This window comes from Triticum urartu, chromosome 3, assembly GCF_003073215.2.
Source record: "Triticum urartu cultivar G1812 chromosome 3, Tu2.1, whole genome shotgun sequence".
In the NCBI taxonomy this organism is placed as follows: Eukaryota; Viridiplantae; Streptophyta; class Magnoliopsida; order Poales; family Poaceae; genus Triticum; species Triticum urartu.
Genome location: NC_053024.1, coordinates 732,630,090 through 732,649,072, shown reverse-complemented (window position 1 = coordinate 732,649,072; position 18,983 = coordinate 732,630,090). Strand labels below are relative to the sequence as shown.

At 47.2% G+C, this 18,983-nt stretch overlaps 1 pseudogene; it reads right to left on the bottom strand.

Annotated features, from left to right (window-relative positions):
• The window catches only part of LOC125547357, an 88,079-nt pseudogene extending 72,769 nt beyond the window's left edge, over window positions 1-15,310 (bottom strand).
• Window positions 15,311-18,983: the final 3,673 nt, after the last annotated feature.

The following is an 18,983-nucleotide window of genomic DNA, read 5'->3' as shown; positions in this document are numbered from 1 at the left end:
GTAATGGAGATTGATATGATGAGAATAGACCCGGGGGCCATAGGTTTCACTAGTGGCTTCTCTCAACAGCATAGATATTCTACGGTGGGTGAACAAATTACTGTTGAGCAATTGATAGAATTTAGCATAGTTATGAGGTTATCTAGGTATGATCATGTATATAGCCATCACGTCCGTGACAAGTAGACCGACTCCTGCCTGCATCTACTACTATTACTCCACTCATCGACCGCTATCTAGCATGCATCTAGAGTATTAAGTTAAAACAGAGTAACGCCTTAAGCAAGATGACATGATGTAGAGGAATAAATTCATGCAATATGATAAATACCCCATCTTGTTATCCTCGATGGCAACAATACAATACGTGCCTTGCAACTGTTTCTGTCACTGAGTAAGGACACCGCAAGATTGAACCCAAAGCTAAGCACTTCTCCCATTGCAAGAACTACCAATCTAGTTGGCCAAACCAAACGGATAATTTGAAGAGACTTTCAAAGATAACTCAATCATACATAAAAGAATTCAGAGAAGATTCAAATATTATTCATAGATAAGTTGGATCATAAACCCACAATTCATCGGTCTCAACAATTACACCGCAAAAAGAAGATTACATCGAATAGATCTCCACGAGAGAGGGGGAGAACATTGTATTGAGATCCAAAAAGAGAGAAGAAGCCATCTAGCTACTAGCTATGGACCCGAAGGCCTGAAATAAACTACTCATACTTCATCGGAAGGGCTATGGTGTTGATGTAGAAGCCCTCCGTGATGGATGCCCTCTCCGGTGGAGCTCCAGAACAGGCCCCAAGATGGGATCTCATGGATACAGGAAGTTGCGGCAGTGGAATTAGGCTTTTGGCTCCGTCTCTGGTCTAATGGGGGTACGTAGGTATATATAGGAGGAAGGAGCACGTCGGTGGAGCTCCGAGGGGCCCCGGAGGTAGGGGGGCACGCCCAGGGGGGCGCCCTCCACCCTCGTGACCTCCCCGGAAACTTCTTGGAGTAGGGTCCAAGTCTCTTGGATCACGTTCGGTGAGAAGATCGTGTTCCCGAAGATTTCATTCCGTTTGGACTCCGTTTGATATTCTGTTTCCTCGAAATACTGAAATAGGCAAAAAAGAGCAATTGTGGGCTGGGCCTCCGGTTAATAGGTTAGTCCCAAAAATAATATAAAAGTGGAAAATAAAGCCCAATATAGTCCAAAACAGTAGATAAAGTAGCATGGAGCAATCAAAAATTATAGATACGTTGGAGACGTATCAGGCATCCCCAAGCTTAATTCCTGCTCGTCCTCGAGTAGGTAAATGATAAAAAGAGAATTTTTGATGCGGAGTGATACTTTGGCATAATTTCAATGTAAATCTTCTTAATCATGGTATGAATATTTAGATCCGAAAGGTACAAGACAAAAGTTCATATTGACATAAAAAATGATAATACTTCAAGCATACTAATCAAACAATTATGTCATCTCAAAATAACATGGCCAAAGGAAGTTCATCCCTGCAAAATCATATAGTTAGGCTATGCTTCATTTTCGTCACACAAAGATGTTCCCAACTTCTATACCCCCGATGACAAGCCAAGCAATTGTTTCATACTCAAATAATCTCAAACTTTTTCAACCTTCACGCAATACATGAGCGCGAGCCATGGACATAGCACTATGGGAGGTATAGAATATGATGATGGGGATTGTGTGGAGAAGACAAAAAAGGAGAAAGTCTCACATCAACGAGGCTAATCAATGAGCTATGGAGATGCCCATCAATTGATGTTAATGCAAGGAGTAGGGATTGCCATGCAACGGATGCACTAGAGCTAAGAATGCTCAACAAAAGAAAACTAGTGGGTGTGCATCCAACTTGCCTGCTCATGAAGACCTAGGGCATTTTGGGGAAGCCAATCATTGGAATATACAAGCCAAGTTCTATAATGAAAAATTCCCACTAGTATGAACAAGACAACTTATGAGACTCACTATATGAAAATCATGGTGCTACTTTGAAGCACAATATATGAGACTCACTACATGAAGGACAAGGTGCTACTTTGAAGCACAAGTGTGGAAAAAGAGATAGTAGCATTGCCCTTTTTATTTTCTCTTTTTTTGGGCCTTTCTTTTTTCTTTTTGGCCTTTCTCTTTTTTTTGATTGGGCAATGCTCTAATAATGATGATCATCACACTTCTATTGATTACAACATAATGATTACAACTCGATACTAGAACAAGATATGACTCTATATGAATGCCTCCGGCGGTGTACCGGGATGGTGCAATGAATCAAGAGTGACATGTATGAAAAATAATGCATGGTGGCTTTGCCACAAATACGATGTCAACTACAAGATCATGCAATGGCAATATGAGAAAAGTAAAGCATGTCATGATGATGATGATGATGATGATGATGATGATGATGGAAGTTGCATGGCAATATATCTCGGAATGGCTATGGAAATGCCATGATAGGTAGGTATGGTGGATGTTTTGAGGAAGATATAGGGAGGTTTATGTGTGAAAGAGCGTATCATATCACAGGGTTTGGATGCACCGGCGAAGTTTGCACCAACTCTCAATGTGAGAAAGGGCAATGCACGGTACCGAAGAGGCTAGCAAATTGCGGAAAGGTAAAAGTGCGTATAATCCATGGACCCAACATTAGTCAAAAGAACTCATATACTTATTGCAAAAATTTAGAAGTCATAAAAAATCAAGTATTACGCGCATGCTCCTAGGGGGATAGATTGGTCGGAAAAGACCGTCGCTCGTCCCCGACCGCCACTCATAAGGAAGCACAAGCCAGGTACACTTCATGCTTCAAATTTGTTACACAACTTTAACCATACGTGCATGCTACGGGACTTGCTAACTTCAACACAAGTATTTCTCAAATTCACAACTACTCAACTAGCACGACTATGATAATATCACCTCCATATCTCAAAACAATTATCAAGCATCAAACTTATCTTAGTATTCAACCCACTAAAAAGAAAGTTTCACATATCTTGAATACCAAGTATATTAACATTAAGCAAATTACCATGCTATTAACGACTCTCAAAATAATCTAAGTGAAGCATGAGAGATCAAGTTTCTTTCAAACAATCCACCACCGTGCTCTAAAAGATCTAAGTGAAGCACTAGAGCAAAAATTATCACGCTCAAAAAGATATAAGTGAAGCACATAGAGTAAACTATCAAGCTCAAAAGATATAAGTGAAGCACATAGAGTATTCTAACAAATTTCAATTCATACATGGCTCTCTCAAAAGGTGTGTAAAGCAAGGATGATTGTGGTAGACTAACAAGCAAAGACACAAATAATAGAAGACGCTCCAAGCAAAACACATATCATGTGGTGAATAAAAATATAGCACCAAGTAAATTACCGATGGAAGTGGACGAAAGAGGGGATGCCTTCCGGGGCATCCCCAAGCTTTGAATTTTTGGTGTCCTTGGATTATCTTGGGGGTGCCATGGGCATCCCCAAGCTTAGGCTCTTGCCACTCCTTGTTCCATAATCCATAAAAAGAATTCACCCAAAACTTGAAAACTTCACAACACAAAACTCAATAGAAATCTCGTGAGCTCCGTTAGAGAAAGAAAACAAAAGACTACTTTAAGGTACTGTAGTGAACTTGTTCTTTATTTGTATTGGTGTTAAACCTACTGTATTCCAACTTCTCTATGGTTTATAAACTATTTTACTAGCCATAGATTCATCAAAATAAGCAAACAACACACGCAAAACAGAATCTGTCAAGAACAGAACAGTCTGTAGTAATCTGTTACTAACGCAAACTTCTGGAACCCAAAAAATTCTACCAAAATTAGAAGACCTGGGAAATTTGTTTATTGATCAGCATCAATTGGAATCACTATTTTATCACGTTCTGGTGATTTTTGACAATTCGGTCACTGAGCACAAAGATTCTGGAAATTACAGCAAGATCAAATAACTATCTTCCAAGAAGATCTAATAGGTTTAACTTGGCACAAATACTAACTAAAAGATAAAACCACATCTAAACAGAATCTAGATGGATTATTTGTTCCTAAACAGAACCAAAAATAAAAAACACAAAATAACATTGGGTTGCCTCCCAACAAGCGCTATCGTTTAACGCCCCTAGCTAGGCATAAAAGCAAGGATAGATCTAGGTATTGCCATCTTTGGTAGGCAATCCATAAGTGGCTCTCATGATAGATTCATATGGTAATTTTATTTTCTTTCTAGGAAAGTGTTCCATGCCCTTCTTTAAGGGAAATTGGAATTTAATATTCCCTTCCTTCATATCAATAATTGCACCAATCGTTCTAAGGAAAGGTCTACCAAGAATAATAGGACATGAAGGATTGCAATCTATATCAAGAACGATAAAATCTACGGGCACATAATTCCTATTTGCAACAATAAGAACATCTTTAATTCTTCCCATAGGCTTTTTAATAGTGGAATCCGCAAGATGCAAGTCTAGAGAGCAATCATCAAAGTCACGGAAATCTAGCAAATCACACAAAGCTTTGGGGGTAGTAGAGACACTAGCACCCAAATCACACAAAGCATGAAACTCATAATTTTTTATTTTAATCCTAATTGTAGGTTCCCACTCATCATGGAGTTTTCTAGGGATAGAATCTTTCAACTCAAGCTTTTCTTCATAAGATTGCATTAAGGCGTCAACAATGTGTTCGGTAAAGGCCTTATTTCGACTATAAGCATGAGGAGAATTTAACACGGATTGCAACAAGGAAATAGAATCAATTAAAGAGCAGTTTTCATAATTAAATTCCTAGAGATCCAAAATAGTGGGTTTATCAATATCTAGATTTCTATTTCTTTCAACCCCTTTTTTATCAATTTCATCATCGGAATCTAAAAACTCAGAATTCTTAGAACGCCTTCTAGGTAAGGGAAGATCATAATCAGATTCATCAAGATTCATATTGCAAAACAAAGATTTAATAGGGGACACATCAATAACTTTTAGATCTTCATCTTGATTCTCATAGTTATTCGGTTTAGCGGCCATCTTATTGACTAAGGTGGCTTGCATATCCGAAATTTCAGCGGTCATTTTTTCAAGATGAGCAATTTGGGCTCTTACACCATCAAATTCTTTGGACATATCATCGAGCTCTTTATTCATATAACTCATAAAACACTTTTGTTCCTTAAGCTCGTTTCTAAAGAAATTAGTATGCTCAAATTGCAAGACCATAAACTTCCTGACATTGTTTTCGATATCTTCCAGCCTTTTAAGGTGAAGATCACCAAATTTAGGTAAGGCCATCATGACGAACAAGCAAGCAAACTAACACACGAGCAAACAAAAGGCAAAGGGAAAAAGAGGAGGCGATTGGGAAAGAGAGGGCGAATAAAACGGCAAGGGTGAAGTGGGGGAGAGGAAAACGAGAGGCAAATGGCAAATAATGTAATGCGAGAGATAGAGATTGTGATGGGTACTTGGTATGTTGACTTCTGCGTAGGCTTCCCCGGCAACGGCGCCAGAAATGGCTCGTTGACGGGAGAGTAAATCTTGACTAGACTTGGCGTAGTTCTCCCCGGCAATGGCGCGAGAAATCCTTCTTGCTACGTCTCGAGCTAGCGTTGGTTTTCCCCAAACAGGAGGGGGTGATGCAGCACAGTAGCGTAAGTATTTCCCTCAGTTTTTGAGAACCAAGGTATCAATCCAGTTGGAGGTCACGCACAAGTCCCTTGTACCTGCACAAAACGGTAGCAACTCGCAACCAACGCTTAGGGGTTGTCAATCCCTTCACGGTCACTTACGAGAGTGAGATCTGATAGAGATAATATTTTTGGTATTTTTGGTATAAAGATGCAAAGTGAAAAGTAAAAGCAAAACAAGTAAAATAAAGTAATGGAGATTGATATGATGAGAATAGATCCGGGGGCCATATGTTTCACTAGTGGCTTCTCTCAAGAGCATAGATATTCTATGGTGGGTGAACAAATTACTGTTGAGCAATTGATAGAATTTAGCATAGTTATGAGCTTATCTAGGTATGATCATGTATATAGGCATCACGTCCGTGACAAGTAGACCGACTCCTGCCTGCATCTACTACTATTACTCCACTCATCGACCGCTATCCAGCATGCATCTAGAGTATTAAGTTAAAAACAGAGTAACGCCTTAAGCAAGATGACATGATGTAGAGGAATAAATTCATGCAATATGATAAATACCCCATCTTGTTATCCTCGATGGCAACAATACAATACGTGCCTTGCAACTCTTTCTGTCACTGAGTAAGGACACCGCAAGATTGAACCCAAAGCTAAGCACTTCTCCCATTGCAAGAACTACCAATCTAGTTGGCCAAACCAAACAGATAATTCGAAGAGACTTGCAAAGGTAACTCAATCATACATAAAAGAATTCAGAGAAGATTCAAATATTATTCATAGATAAGTTGGATCATAAACCCACAATTCATCGGTCTCAACAAACACACCGCAAAAAGAAGATTACATCGAATAGATCTCCACGAGAGAGGGGGAGAACATTGTATTGAGATCCAAAAAGAGAGAAGAAGCCATCTAGCTACTAGCTATGGACCCGAAGGCCTGAAATAAACTACTCACACTTCATCAGAAGGGCTATGGTGTTGATGTAGAAGCCCTCCGTGATGGATGCCCTCTCCGGCGGAGCTCCGGAACAGGCCCCAAGATGGGATCTCGTGGATACAGGAAGTTGCGGCGGTGGAATTAGGTTTTTGGCTCCGTCTCTAGTCTAATGGGGGTACGTAGGTATATATAGGAGGAAGGAGCACGTCGGTGGAGCTCCGAGGGGCCCACAAGGCAGGGGGGCGCGCCCTCCACCCTCGTGACCTCCCCGGAAACTTCTTGGAGTAGGGTCCAAGTCTCCTGGATCACGTTCGGTGAGAAGATCACATTCCCGAAGGTTTCATTCCGTTTGGACTCCGTTTGATATTCTGTTTCATCGAAATACTGAAATAGGCAAAAAACAGCAATTCTGGGCTGGGCCTCCGGTTAATAGGTTAGTCACAAAAATAATATAAAAGTGGAAAATAAAGCCCAATATAGTCCAAAACAGTAGATAAAGTAGCATGGAGCAATCAGAAATTATAGATACGTTGGAGATGTATCAAGCGGCAAGCACAAAGCAGTCGCCCATGAAGCCGGAGGAGGAAACTCCAGTCGGAAACAAAAACGCAAGGCTGAACCAGCTGCTCCGGGAGAGGCCTTGGCTATGGTTCAAGGAAAGTTGAAGGGGAAGCCCAAAGGGCCGTGGAACCCCAAGAAAGTAAAAGATCAAGATGGAAATGACGTGTTGGATCTGCCGTGCCATATCCACACCAAAAAAGACGAAGAAGGTAATTTCATTTACCCGAAGCATACCACTCGACAGTGTCGGCTCCTGATCCAGCAGTTCCGAGAGAAACAGCCCAAGGAAAAGGAGAAGGAGGCAGACAAGGCTGAGAGTGAAGGGGAAGATGATGATGGTTATCCTCACGTGAATTCCACTCTGATGATTTTTGCTGATGTTGAAAACAAGAGTCGATTGAAAGTCATCAACAGAGAAGTGAACATGGTCGCTCCGGCGACACCCAATTACTTGAAATGGTCACAGACTGCCATTACGTTCGACCAGTCTGATCACCCAGCGCACATTGCCACCCCTGGGAGGCAAGCGCTGGTGGTCGACCCGGTGGTCAAAGGCACTCGACTGACAAAGGTCCTGATGGACGTTGGCAGTGGCCTGACCATTTTGTACGCAGAAACGTTGAAAGGAATGGGCATTCCAATGTCCAGACTCAGTGAAAGCCACATGAGTCTCCATGGGGTCATCACAGGCAAGAAGGCTGCGTCCCTCGGTCAGATTGCACTCGACATGGTTTTCGGTGAAGCCAAAAATTACCGCAAAGAAAAGTTGATGTTTGAAGTCGTGGATTTTCAGAGTGCGTATAATGCAATTCTGGGCAGGCCAGCTTATGCACAATTCATGGCTCGACCTTGTTACGTGTACCTCAAATTGAAGATGCCTGGTCCCAGAGGAGTGATCACTATCTCTGGTAATCGGAAAAAGGCGGAAGAGTGTTTCTAGAAGGGCTCAAAATTGCCGATGCCCAGATGGCCGTGGCAGAATTGCAAGAATACCAGAAAAATGCAGACCCAAGTGACTCGTTGCGAGCCAAGAAGCCAGCCACGGATTCAGCATTCCAGTCGTCTGGCGAGACGAAGTCTGTTCACATTCACCCGATGGACCCCAATGCAGCTCCGACCCACATTTCGGCCACACTCGACTCCAAATAGGAAGAAGTGCTCATCCAGTTCCTCCGTGAGAACTGGGACATCTTTGCATGGAAGCCTTCTGACATGCCAGGTGTTCCCAGGGGACTGGCTGAGCATCGTTTGCGAGTCGACCCGAAAGTGAAACCAGTCAAAGAGCGTCTTCGACGGTCCGCCATCCAGAAAAGAAAAGCAATCGGCGAAGAGGTGGCTCGGCTTTTGGCAGCTGAGTTTATCCGAGAAATTTACCACTCCGAGTGGTTAGCCAATGTTGTCATGGTCCCAAAGAAAGATTACTCACTCCGCATGTGCATCGATTTCAAGCATATCAATCGGGCCTGCCCGAAAGATCACTTCCCCCTCCCTCGCATCGATCAGATAGTCCACTCGACTGCTGGGTGCGAGCGTTTGTCCTTTTTGGATGCCTACTCCGGGTACCACCAGATCCTTCTGTACGGACCCGATGAAATAAAGACAGCTTTTATCACCCCGTTCGGGTGCTTCTGTTATGTCACATTTATGCGAATGATTCAGAAGTGCCTTCTCACTCAGATCAGTCAGAATGTGGAAGCATACATGGATAACATTGTGGTCAAGTCACGTAAAGGTTCTGACCTGCTGACCGACCTCGCCGAAACCTTTGCCAACCTCAGAAGGTATGATATCAAGCTCAATCCATCAAAGTGCACGTTTGGATTTCCAGGCGGAAAGTTACTCAGTTTTCTTGTTTCCGAACGAGGAATCGATGCTAACCCAGAGAAAGTAGGCGCTATACTTCGGATGAAACGGCCTGTGCGTGTGCATGATGTCCAGAAGCTTACTGGTTGCTTGGCCACCCTAAGTCGATTCATTTCTCGCCTCTGTGAAAAGGCCCTGCCTCTTTACCGACTGATGAAGAAATCAGATGCGTTCGAGTGCACTCCAGAAGCTGATACAGCATTTGCAGAGCTAAAAGCCCTGCTTTCAACCCAGCCGGTGCTTGCTGCTCCAATCAGCAAAGAGCCTCTTTTGCTTTATATAGCAGCCACTGGACAAGTCATCAGTACAGTACTTACGGTCGAGTGGGAAGAAGAAGGAAAAGCGTACAAAGTTCAATGTCCAGTTTATTATATTTCTGACGTCCTGACCCCGTCAAAGCAGAGATATCCTCACTATCAGAAGCTTGTCTATGGAATTTACATGACCACGAAGAAGGTTGCACATTACTTCTCAGATCACTCTGTTACAGTCGTCAGCGACGCTCCATTGTCAGAGGTTCTGCACAACAGGGATGCAACTGGTCAAGTGGCAAAATGGGCGATTGAACTCCTTCCCTTGGATATCAAGTTTGAGGCAAAGAAAGCTATCAAGTCCCAAGCAATAGCAGATTTCCTCGCCGAGTGGATTGAACAACAACTGTCAACCCAAGTTCACTCGGAGCACTGGACCATGTTCTTTGACGGATCCAAGATGTTGAACGGTTTTGGTGCTGGAGTAGTTCTGGTATCCCCCCGAGGAGACAAGCTCAGATATGTCCTCCAGATTCACTTTGATTCCTCCAAGAATGAAGCAGAGTATGAAGCAGTCATGTATGGGTTGCGCATGGCCATCTCACTCGGCGTCCGTCGCCTCATGGTCTATGGCAACTCAGATTTGGTAGTTAATCAAGTGATGAAGGAGTGGGACGTCAGAAGCCCAGCCATGACTGGTTACTGCAACGCGGCGAGAAAGCTTGAGAAGAAGTTCGAGGGGCTAGAACTCCACCACATCCCCCGATTGAAAAATCAAGCAGCCGATGAATTGGCAAAGATAGGTTTCGAGAGAGAGGCCATTCCCAGCAATGTGTTCTTGGAGCATATTCACACGCCGACAGTTCAGGAAGACCCTTTCATCGAAGAGCCCCCACAACCCAAGAGCGCCACGGATCCGACTGAAGTCGAGGTCCCAGCTGTGGGCGACCTAATCATGGAGGTTCTAGCCATTACTCCCGACTGGACGGTGCCCTACATTGCGTACATCCTCAGGAAAGAGCTCCCAGAGGATGAAGAAGAAGCTCGACAGATCGTCCGCCGATCTAAAGCTTTTACTGTGATAAGAGGGCAGCTGTTCAGAGAAAGTGTGACTGGAGTCGGTCAGAAGTGCATAACACCAGAAGAAGGTCAAATGATCCTCAATGACATCCACTAGGGGACCTGTGGTCACCATGCGTCCTCTCGGGCCATCATGGCTAAAGCATAACGAGCTGGATTCTATTGGCCACGAGCAAATGAGATGGCGAAAGATATAGTCGACAGATGTGAAGGCTGTCAATTTTACTCCGATATGTCTCACAAGCCAACATCAGCCCTGAAGACCACTCCCCTCGTTTGGCCCTTCGCTGTTTGGGGACTGGATATGGTTGGACCGCTGAGGACCGGCAGAAGCGGATTCACTCACGTGCTCGTTGCAGTCGACAAGTTGACCAAATGGATCCATGCCAAACCCATCAAGAACCTTGACGCTAGCACCACTGTCAGTTTTATTAGAGAATTGACGTTCCGATATGGAGTCCCACACAGCATCATCACGGACAACGGATCGAACTTCGATTCCTATGAGTTCAGAATTTTCTGCGCCTCTTAGGGCACTCGAGTCGACTATGCTTCTGTTGCTCACCCGCAGTCGAACGGACAAGCAGAAAGAGCCAATGGCCTAATTCTCAAAGGACTGAAGCCCCGACTGATGCGTGATCTCAAACATGCAGCAGGTGCTTGGGTTGATGAACTTCCGTCAGTAATAAAATGTAATAAGCAACACCTTTTGTAATTCGTTTATCAAAGACAAGAGCTTACGGTTCTCTCATTTGATTGTGTTGTTCTTATTTACTCCTGAAATCCCCCGGTGGGTGGGCTTAGTCGCGAATCCGTTCCACCTAAGTTTGAAAAAATCCTACCGAGTGAAGAGCAATCCTTCCACTCGGGGGCTTAGCTGCAGTCCAGCACTCGCCTAAGTTTGAAAAAATCCTGCCGAGTGGAGAGCAGTCCTCCCACTCGGGGGCTTAGCTGCAGTCCAGCACTCGCCTAAGTTTGAAAAAATCCTGCCGAGTGGAGAGCAGTCCTCCCACTCGGGGGCTTAGCTGCAGTCCAGCACTCGCCTAAGTTTGAAAAAATCCTGCCGAGTGGAGAGCAGTCCTCCCACTCGGGGGCTTAGCTGCAGTCGAGCACTCGCCTAAGTTCTCTCAATAAGAGGCTTAACGGCAGTCCGGCACTCGCCTAAGTTTGAAAAAATCCCACCGAGTGGAGAGCAGTCCTCCCACTCGTGGGCATAGCTGCAGTCGAGCACTCGCCTAAGTTCTCTCACTAAGAGGCTTAACGGCAGTCCAACACTCTCCTAAGTTTGAAAAAATCCTACTGAGTGGAGAGCAGTCCTCCCATTCTGGGGCTTAGCTGCAGTCGAGCACTCGCCTAAGCTCTCTCACTAAGAGGCTTAACGGCAGTCCAGCACCCGCCTAAGTTTGAAAAAATCCTACCGAGTGGAGAGCAATCCTCCCACTCGGGGGCTTAGCTGCAGTCAAGCACTCGCCTAAGTTCTCTCACTAAGTTCTCTCAATAAGAGGCTTAACGGTAGTCCCGCACTCGCCTAAGTTTGCAAAAATCCCACCGAGTGGAGAGCAGTCCTCCCACTCGGGGGGCTTAGCTGTAGTCGAGCATTCGCCTAAGTTCTCTCACTAAGAGGCTTAATGGAAGTCCAGCACTCGCCTAAGTTTGAAAAAATCCTACCGAGTGGAGAGCAGTCCTCCCACTCGGGGGCTTAGCTGCAGTCGAGCACTCGCCTAAGTTCTCTCACTAAGAGGCTTAACGGCAGTCCAGCACTCGCCTAAGTTTGAAAAAGTCCTACCGAGCGGAGAGCAGTCCTCCCACTCGGGGGCTTAGCTGCAGTCGAGCACTCGCCTAACTTCTCTCACTAAGAGGCTTAACGGCAGTCCAGCACTCACCTAAGCTTGAAAAAATCCTACCGAGTGGAGAGAAGTCCGCCCACTCAGGGGCTTAGCTGCAGTCGAGCACTCGCCTAAGTTCTCGCACTAAGAGGCTTAACGGCAGTCCAGCACTCGCCTAAGTTTGAAAAAATCCTACCGAGTGGAGAGCAGTCCGCCGAGTCAGGGGCTTAGCTGCAATCGAGCACTCGCCTAAGTTCTCTCACTAATAGGCTTAACGGCAGTCCAGCACTCGCCTGAGTTTGGAAAAATCCTACCGAGTGGACAGCAATCCTCCCACTTGGGGGCTTAGCTGTAGTCCAGGACTCGCCTATGTTTGAGACCCATCCCTATCCGCAAGGACGACGAGGTGCAGGTCCACTGCAACCTTCTTCTTCGGAGCTGCGGCACTAATACAACATCCGCTCCATCCCTATCCGCAAGGACGACGAGGTGCAGGTCGACTGCCACCTTCTCCTTCGGAGCTGCGGCACAAATACAACGTCCGCTCCATCCCTATCCGCAAGGACGACGAGGTGCAGGTCGACTGCCACCTTCTCCTTCGGAGCTGCAGCACAAATACAACATCCGCTCCATCCCTATCCGCAAGGACGAAGAGGTGCAGCAAGCAAAGTCCATCCGAAGGCAAACACAAGCACATTCGAAGATAAACCAAATTCAGATAAATACTAAAAGGTTCCAAGCAGCGAATCAAAAGTAATCAGGCACCAAGCCCGAAGGAGTTTAACGGTTACAGAAACCACTCGACATTCCGAGGCAAATTTAAAGCATATCCAAGTTTCATAAGATTGTTCACTCAGCCGGAGGAGGACTCGCAGGCTCCACGAATGAGTCCAGATCGATCCCATCAGCGATCCGAGTGGCGGCAGCAATGAAAGTCTCCATGAAGGACTGGAAGTCGTTCTTTTTGGTGTTAGCGACTTTGATCGCAGCCACCTTGTCTTCACGAACCTCCTTGCAATGGACTCGCACCAGGGACAGCGCCACGTCAGCACCACACCGGGCGGAGGATTTCTTCCATTCTTGCACTCGGTAAGGGATCTCGTTCAGTCGAGTCATCAGAGATTCCAGATCATTCTAAAGCGTCGCCTCCGGCCAAAGCGTCGAGCCGATTCGAGAGACAACCTCCTTCAGGCGTGCGAGGTAGCTTGTGGCGCTGGCGATATGGGACTCCAGTCGGAGCATGTTCATCACAGTTTCGTCGCAGACTGGGGAAGTGATAGGGTCTAGACCTCGACCCTCCCAGTTTCTTCGTCAAAGTCTTGACAAATTTCTGCAGCCAAAAGTCAGTTCAATCAACCGAGCAAAATCCGATGGCAAACATCAACATAGTCGGATTAAAAGAAATACCTCCCAGCACGAGATAAAGCTTCTTGGCGAGGGTCCTCAGATAAGCTTCTGTGTCGTTCCTCTTGCGGATCGCAGACTCCAACTTTTCGTTCAGGGCGACCTTATCCTTCTTTAGGCTGGTCACTTCGCGGTTAGCTTCATTAAGACAAGATGTCAGTCTAGTCACCTCTCCTTCAAGCGTTCCAACTGAAGCAAGTTTCTTCTCTGCGAGAGCGGTTTTGTCTTGGGCTGCTTTTTGCGCGGCGGTGAGGTTCGAGTCCTTCTTGTCCAGAGCCAACTTTATTTTCTCTGCAAAAGAAATAATCGAATCAAAAAAAGAGATCAAAGAGATATATTGAAATTCAGTCGGCAATCAGTTACCTTCCATACCAGCGGCCTCGTCTTGAGCTTTTTTCAGATTTTGCTAAGCCAATTCCAAGTCTAAGTTGAGTTGCCTCTGCTTCTCTTCGGGTTCAGCAAACTTGGAGATAAGCGTACAAGACTTCTGCAGGAGGCAAGAGAAAGGTCAATCGATAGGTTCGAAAGCAGTTCATTTCCAAATGAATAAAACCTAAAGAAGTGGACAACAAGCTGTTCAGACCCCAGTCGACTGCCTGCAGTCGACCGCGGTCTCAGGGACTAGACCCAGTGGGTGCACTTGGTGTGCCCCCACCGGTTCTGATCCCACTCACCCGGCCCACTGGAGTCGAGTGCAAGGAGTAAAAAACAGAGAGAGAGAGAAAGAACAATTACGCCGTCAAGAAAAGAAGAACTCAGACCACAGTCGACTGCCAGCAGTCAACCGCGGTCTCGGGGACTACACCCAGCGGGTGCACTTGGCGTGCCCCCACCGGTTCTGATCCCACTCGCCCAGACCGAGTGGAAGAGCGAACAACATGAGATTGTGCAGAAGAAGATTTTTCGATAACAAAAACAGTCCTGAAGTCTACTCACCTCGACGTTGGCCCGAAGAGCGGCACTAGCATCGTAGGCAGCCTGACTGCTCTCGTGCACTATCTTCACCCGCTCCATCATCATATCAGCCTGTCGGATGGCTTCTGCAGCCGCTTCCGACTGGTTGTCTGGGACGGGGTAGCTGGCGAAAAAATGTGCAGACGACCCAGGTGCAGCTGCTTGAGGCTCCGTGGTGTCTAGTTGGATAGTTGAAGGAACTACAGGCGCGGTCGACCACGTGGGGTGCCCACTCGGCAAGGGTGCAGCGAACATCACAGCGGCCCTGCCCGCATCTTTAGCTTGACAGACGGGAGGCATTGCAGTTGGTTCCTGCCGAGCCACCCTCCCAGCTGTTACCTTCTTTCTCTTCCTAGGCTTAGGAGCCACATCTTCGTCGTCGTCCGGAAGGTCAATGATGTTGGGTGGAGCTGCAAGACAGAACATTCGACCCCAAGTGAACCACTCGACCCTAAAAGGATCAAGAATCGAAATCGCAAGAGTTCATACCTGGGTTAGAGGTCACCGCATCCTCCATTTCCTCGTCCCGGTACTGGTACGAAGAGGTCCCTGACATAGCAGCACTACAAAGGCCCGCATTCAATCGGTTACACCCAGTTAATTGAATCCACATAAAAGACAAGTCAGATGGTTACCCAGAGATAGTAGGAACCGTCACTTTGATTCGAGGCAAAGCTTTGGGCGGTTTGGAAGAGATGGCTTTTGGCACTTTCGGTGCTGGAAGTGGCGCGACCTTGGATTGCTTTGGAGGCTTCTCAGTCGGCATCGGGGAAGACGTCCTGGGGCGCTTCGAGGATTGCCCGATCGGGGCATCCACCAAGTCCGGAGGGCGTGCCGGGTCATTAGTGTGCTTGGACCTCCTCTCCCTGTGAGGAGGCGAGTCGACTTCTTCCTCATCGGTCGATTCATCGCCCTCCTCGTCCTCCTCGGCTTCCGAATGCTCCTCGCCGCTCTCGCCCCCTCTCCCTTCTTCTTGAGCGCTGGGGTCCTGCACCTCGTTGGGCATCGAGTACATTTCAATGAGGGCCTGAAAGGATAACAATCAAAAGACATTCATTCGACCACAAACGAGACATCACGTGGTGAATCAGAAAGATACTTGATAAACTGAAATATACCTGCTCCGGCTGGCGCGAGTTGTCGAATGGAATCACCCTCCTGGATCCCCTAGGGTTGTCTTTGTTGCAAGTGATTCCCCTCAACCAGTTCTCTAAGATATCCTCGCTGACCTCCTCCGGGTGGATCCGAGTGGTATCTTCGAGCCCAGAGTACATCCACATCGGATGATCGCGCGCCTGAAGAGGTTGGATGTGTCGATCGAGAAAGACCTCCAGCAGATCCATCCCGGTCACTCCGTCGCGGACAAGCTGGGCGACCCATTCGACCAGCTCCTTGACCTGCGCCTTCTCTTCTGGAACTACCTTCAGGGGAGCAGGCTTCTCCACTCGAGCCAAGGAGAAAGGAGGAAGTCCAGTCGACTGGCCAGGGGTTGGCTGAAACTTGCAGAAAAACCAAGTCGACTACCAGCCCCGGACCGAGTCAGGAAGGATCATCACTGGGAAAGTACTCTTGCTCCTCATCTGGATCCCCAGATCATCGCACATCTGGATCACCCGCGTCCTCTCATCACTCGACTTGGCCTTTTTGACCGACTGGGAACGGCAAGTGAAGATGTGTTTGAAAAGCCCCCAGTGCGATCGACAACCCAAGAAGTTTTCGCACATGGACACGAAAGCGGCCAGATAGACTATGGTGTTCGAAGTGAAATGGTGGAGCTGAGCCCTAAAGAAGTTAAAAAAAACCAGAAGAAAGGGTGGGGAGGCAGCGAGAATCTGGGATCTAGGTGGGTTGCTAGGAGGACACACTCACCCTCTCTAGGCTACGGCTCAGTTTCGTCCCCCGGGAGCCGAGCCGACTTGTGGGGGATCAATCCCCCCTCCACCAGTTCGTCGAGGTCGTTATGCGTGATTGCCGAGCGGATCCATCGCCCTGGATCCAGCCCGCCGGCAGGCCGGACCTCGACGAGGATCCGCCCTGGCTGGTCCGCTTGCCCTTCGCCTTCGCGGTCGCCTTCTTCGCGCATTCCAGCGCCGCCGTATTATCCTTCCCCATGGTGGCAGATCAAGCTCGAGCGGAGGTCCAGTGACAAGGCGGAAGCGAGAGTGGCGGAGAGATCGGGAGAAAGAGAAGAGAGAATGGTGGCGTGCGGAGCAGAGGCCTGGCCCGAGGCCTTTTATAAGACCTTCCGCCGAGTGGCTGACTAGTGGACCCAAGCGATCTAAACAAATCCCGCAACAGTCGCGCGCGCAGTACGTGGCGAAAAAGGTGGCATGGGGATCGAGGAGACTTACCTAATCCGTCCCGATGACCTCATTTCCTCCTGTCTGGCGCGCTTCCCAAAATTCGAATGCCGCAAGATCCGCGGAGAGCGGAACAACCTGTCAGACTGAAGACAAACACCCTCTACATCATCATTCGGAATTCAACCATGAAAGTTCACTCGACAACAACCAAGAATGGACCAAGGCGACTAAGAAAGGAGTCGACGTCGTCTCCTCAACTCATTGTTTCAGGACAAGGCATATTCATAGCACAAAGAGTGGGTCGGAAGTGTTCTCAACCCCTTCCTCATTTGAACCCTGATCCATTCGGGGGCTAATGATGAAGCTATGTACCTAGGGTAGGGTCATGGACCTGTCCAGCATACCCTCCCCGAGGACATCTTTACAAAGAATCAGAAGCAGTCGAAGAGAAAATATCATCCACTCGACCATGAAGATGTGCTCACCCGACTTCCTTGAAGACACTCGACCACCTTGAAGACACTCGACCACCAGAAGACGAGAAGCCCTCCACTCTACAACGGTCGCGACTTAAACCAGAGCATTATGGGCATTTATAACACTTTATTGTAGACGTTACCAGTAACGCCCCACCTTTATGAACATTGAACCCTATGTAACGGAGGGGAGCTGGGGTCCTGGCGCACTCTATATAAGCCACCCCCCTCCTCTGGGATAGGGGTTCGCATTTTTGTAAACATACACACACGTATAATCCAGTCGACCGCCTCAGAGCACCGAGACGTAGGACTGTTACTTCCTCCGAGAAGGGCCTGAACTCGTAAACCTCATGTGTACAACTACTCCATAGCTAGGATCTTGCCTCCTCATACCTACCCCCATTCTACTGTCAGTCTTAGATCCACGACAGTAGGCACGCCCCCTGCCTCGTGGCCTCCTCGATTGTTTCTTGACGTCCACTCCAAGTCCCCTGGATCACGTTTGTTCCAAAAAATAACTGTCCTGAAGGTTTCATTCCATTTGGATTCCGTTTGATATTCCTTTTCTGCGAAACACTAAAATAGGCAAGAAAACAACAATTTGCACTAGGCCTTGGGTTAATAGGTTAGTCCCAAAAATAATATAAAAGTACAAAATAAAGCCCATTAACATCCAAAACAGAATATATAATAGCATGGAACAATCAAAAATTATAGATATGTTAGAGACGTATCAGGCATGCATTCATAGCTTAGGATTCCCTTTGTGCCGACACGAGGGGGGCTGCTTGCTACTTCACACTTACCTAGGCGAAACTCGGCTGGGGGTGGCATGCATTCATAGCTTATGATTCCCTTTGTGCCGACACAAGGGAGGGGGGCTGCTAGATACTTCGTACATTGTTAGGGTGAACCTGGGTGGGGGGGGGGAGGGTATGCATTCATATCTTAGGATTCCCTTCGTGCCGACATGAGTGAGGAGGGCTGCTAGCTACTTCGCACTTTTCTAGGTGAACCTCGGTTTGGGGGGGGGCATGCATTCATAGCTTAGGATTCCCTTCGTGCCGAAACGAGGGAGGGGGCTGCTAGCTACTTCGCACTTTGCTAGGTGATCCTCAGTTGGGGGTCATGCATTCATATCTTAGGATTCCCTTCGTGCCCACATGAGAGAGGGGGCTGCTAGCTACTTCGCACTTTGCTAGGGTGAACCTTGGATGGGGGGGCATGCGTTCATATCTTAGGATTCCCTTCGTGCCGAAACGAGGGAGGGGGGTTGCTAGCTACTTAGCACTTTGCTAGGGTGAACCTCGGTTGGGGGGGCATGCATTCATAGCTTAGGATTCACTTCGTGCCTACACGAGGGAGGGGGGCTGCTAGCTACTTTGGACTTTGCTAGATGAATGAACCTCAATTGGGGGGCATGCATTCATAGCTTAGAATTCCCTTTGTGCCGACACGAGGGAGGAGGGGGCTGCTAGCTACTTCGCACTTTGTAGGTGAACCTCGGTTGGGTGGGGGGGAGGGGGCATGCATTCATAGCTTAGGATTCACTTCATGCCGACATGAGGAGGGGTGGGAGCAAGCAATACCATGCTCTTTGCGAGAGAGGTGCCACATCGAAGTTGCATTTGGTATTTAAAAATCAAACCACCCTTTT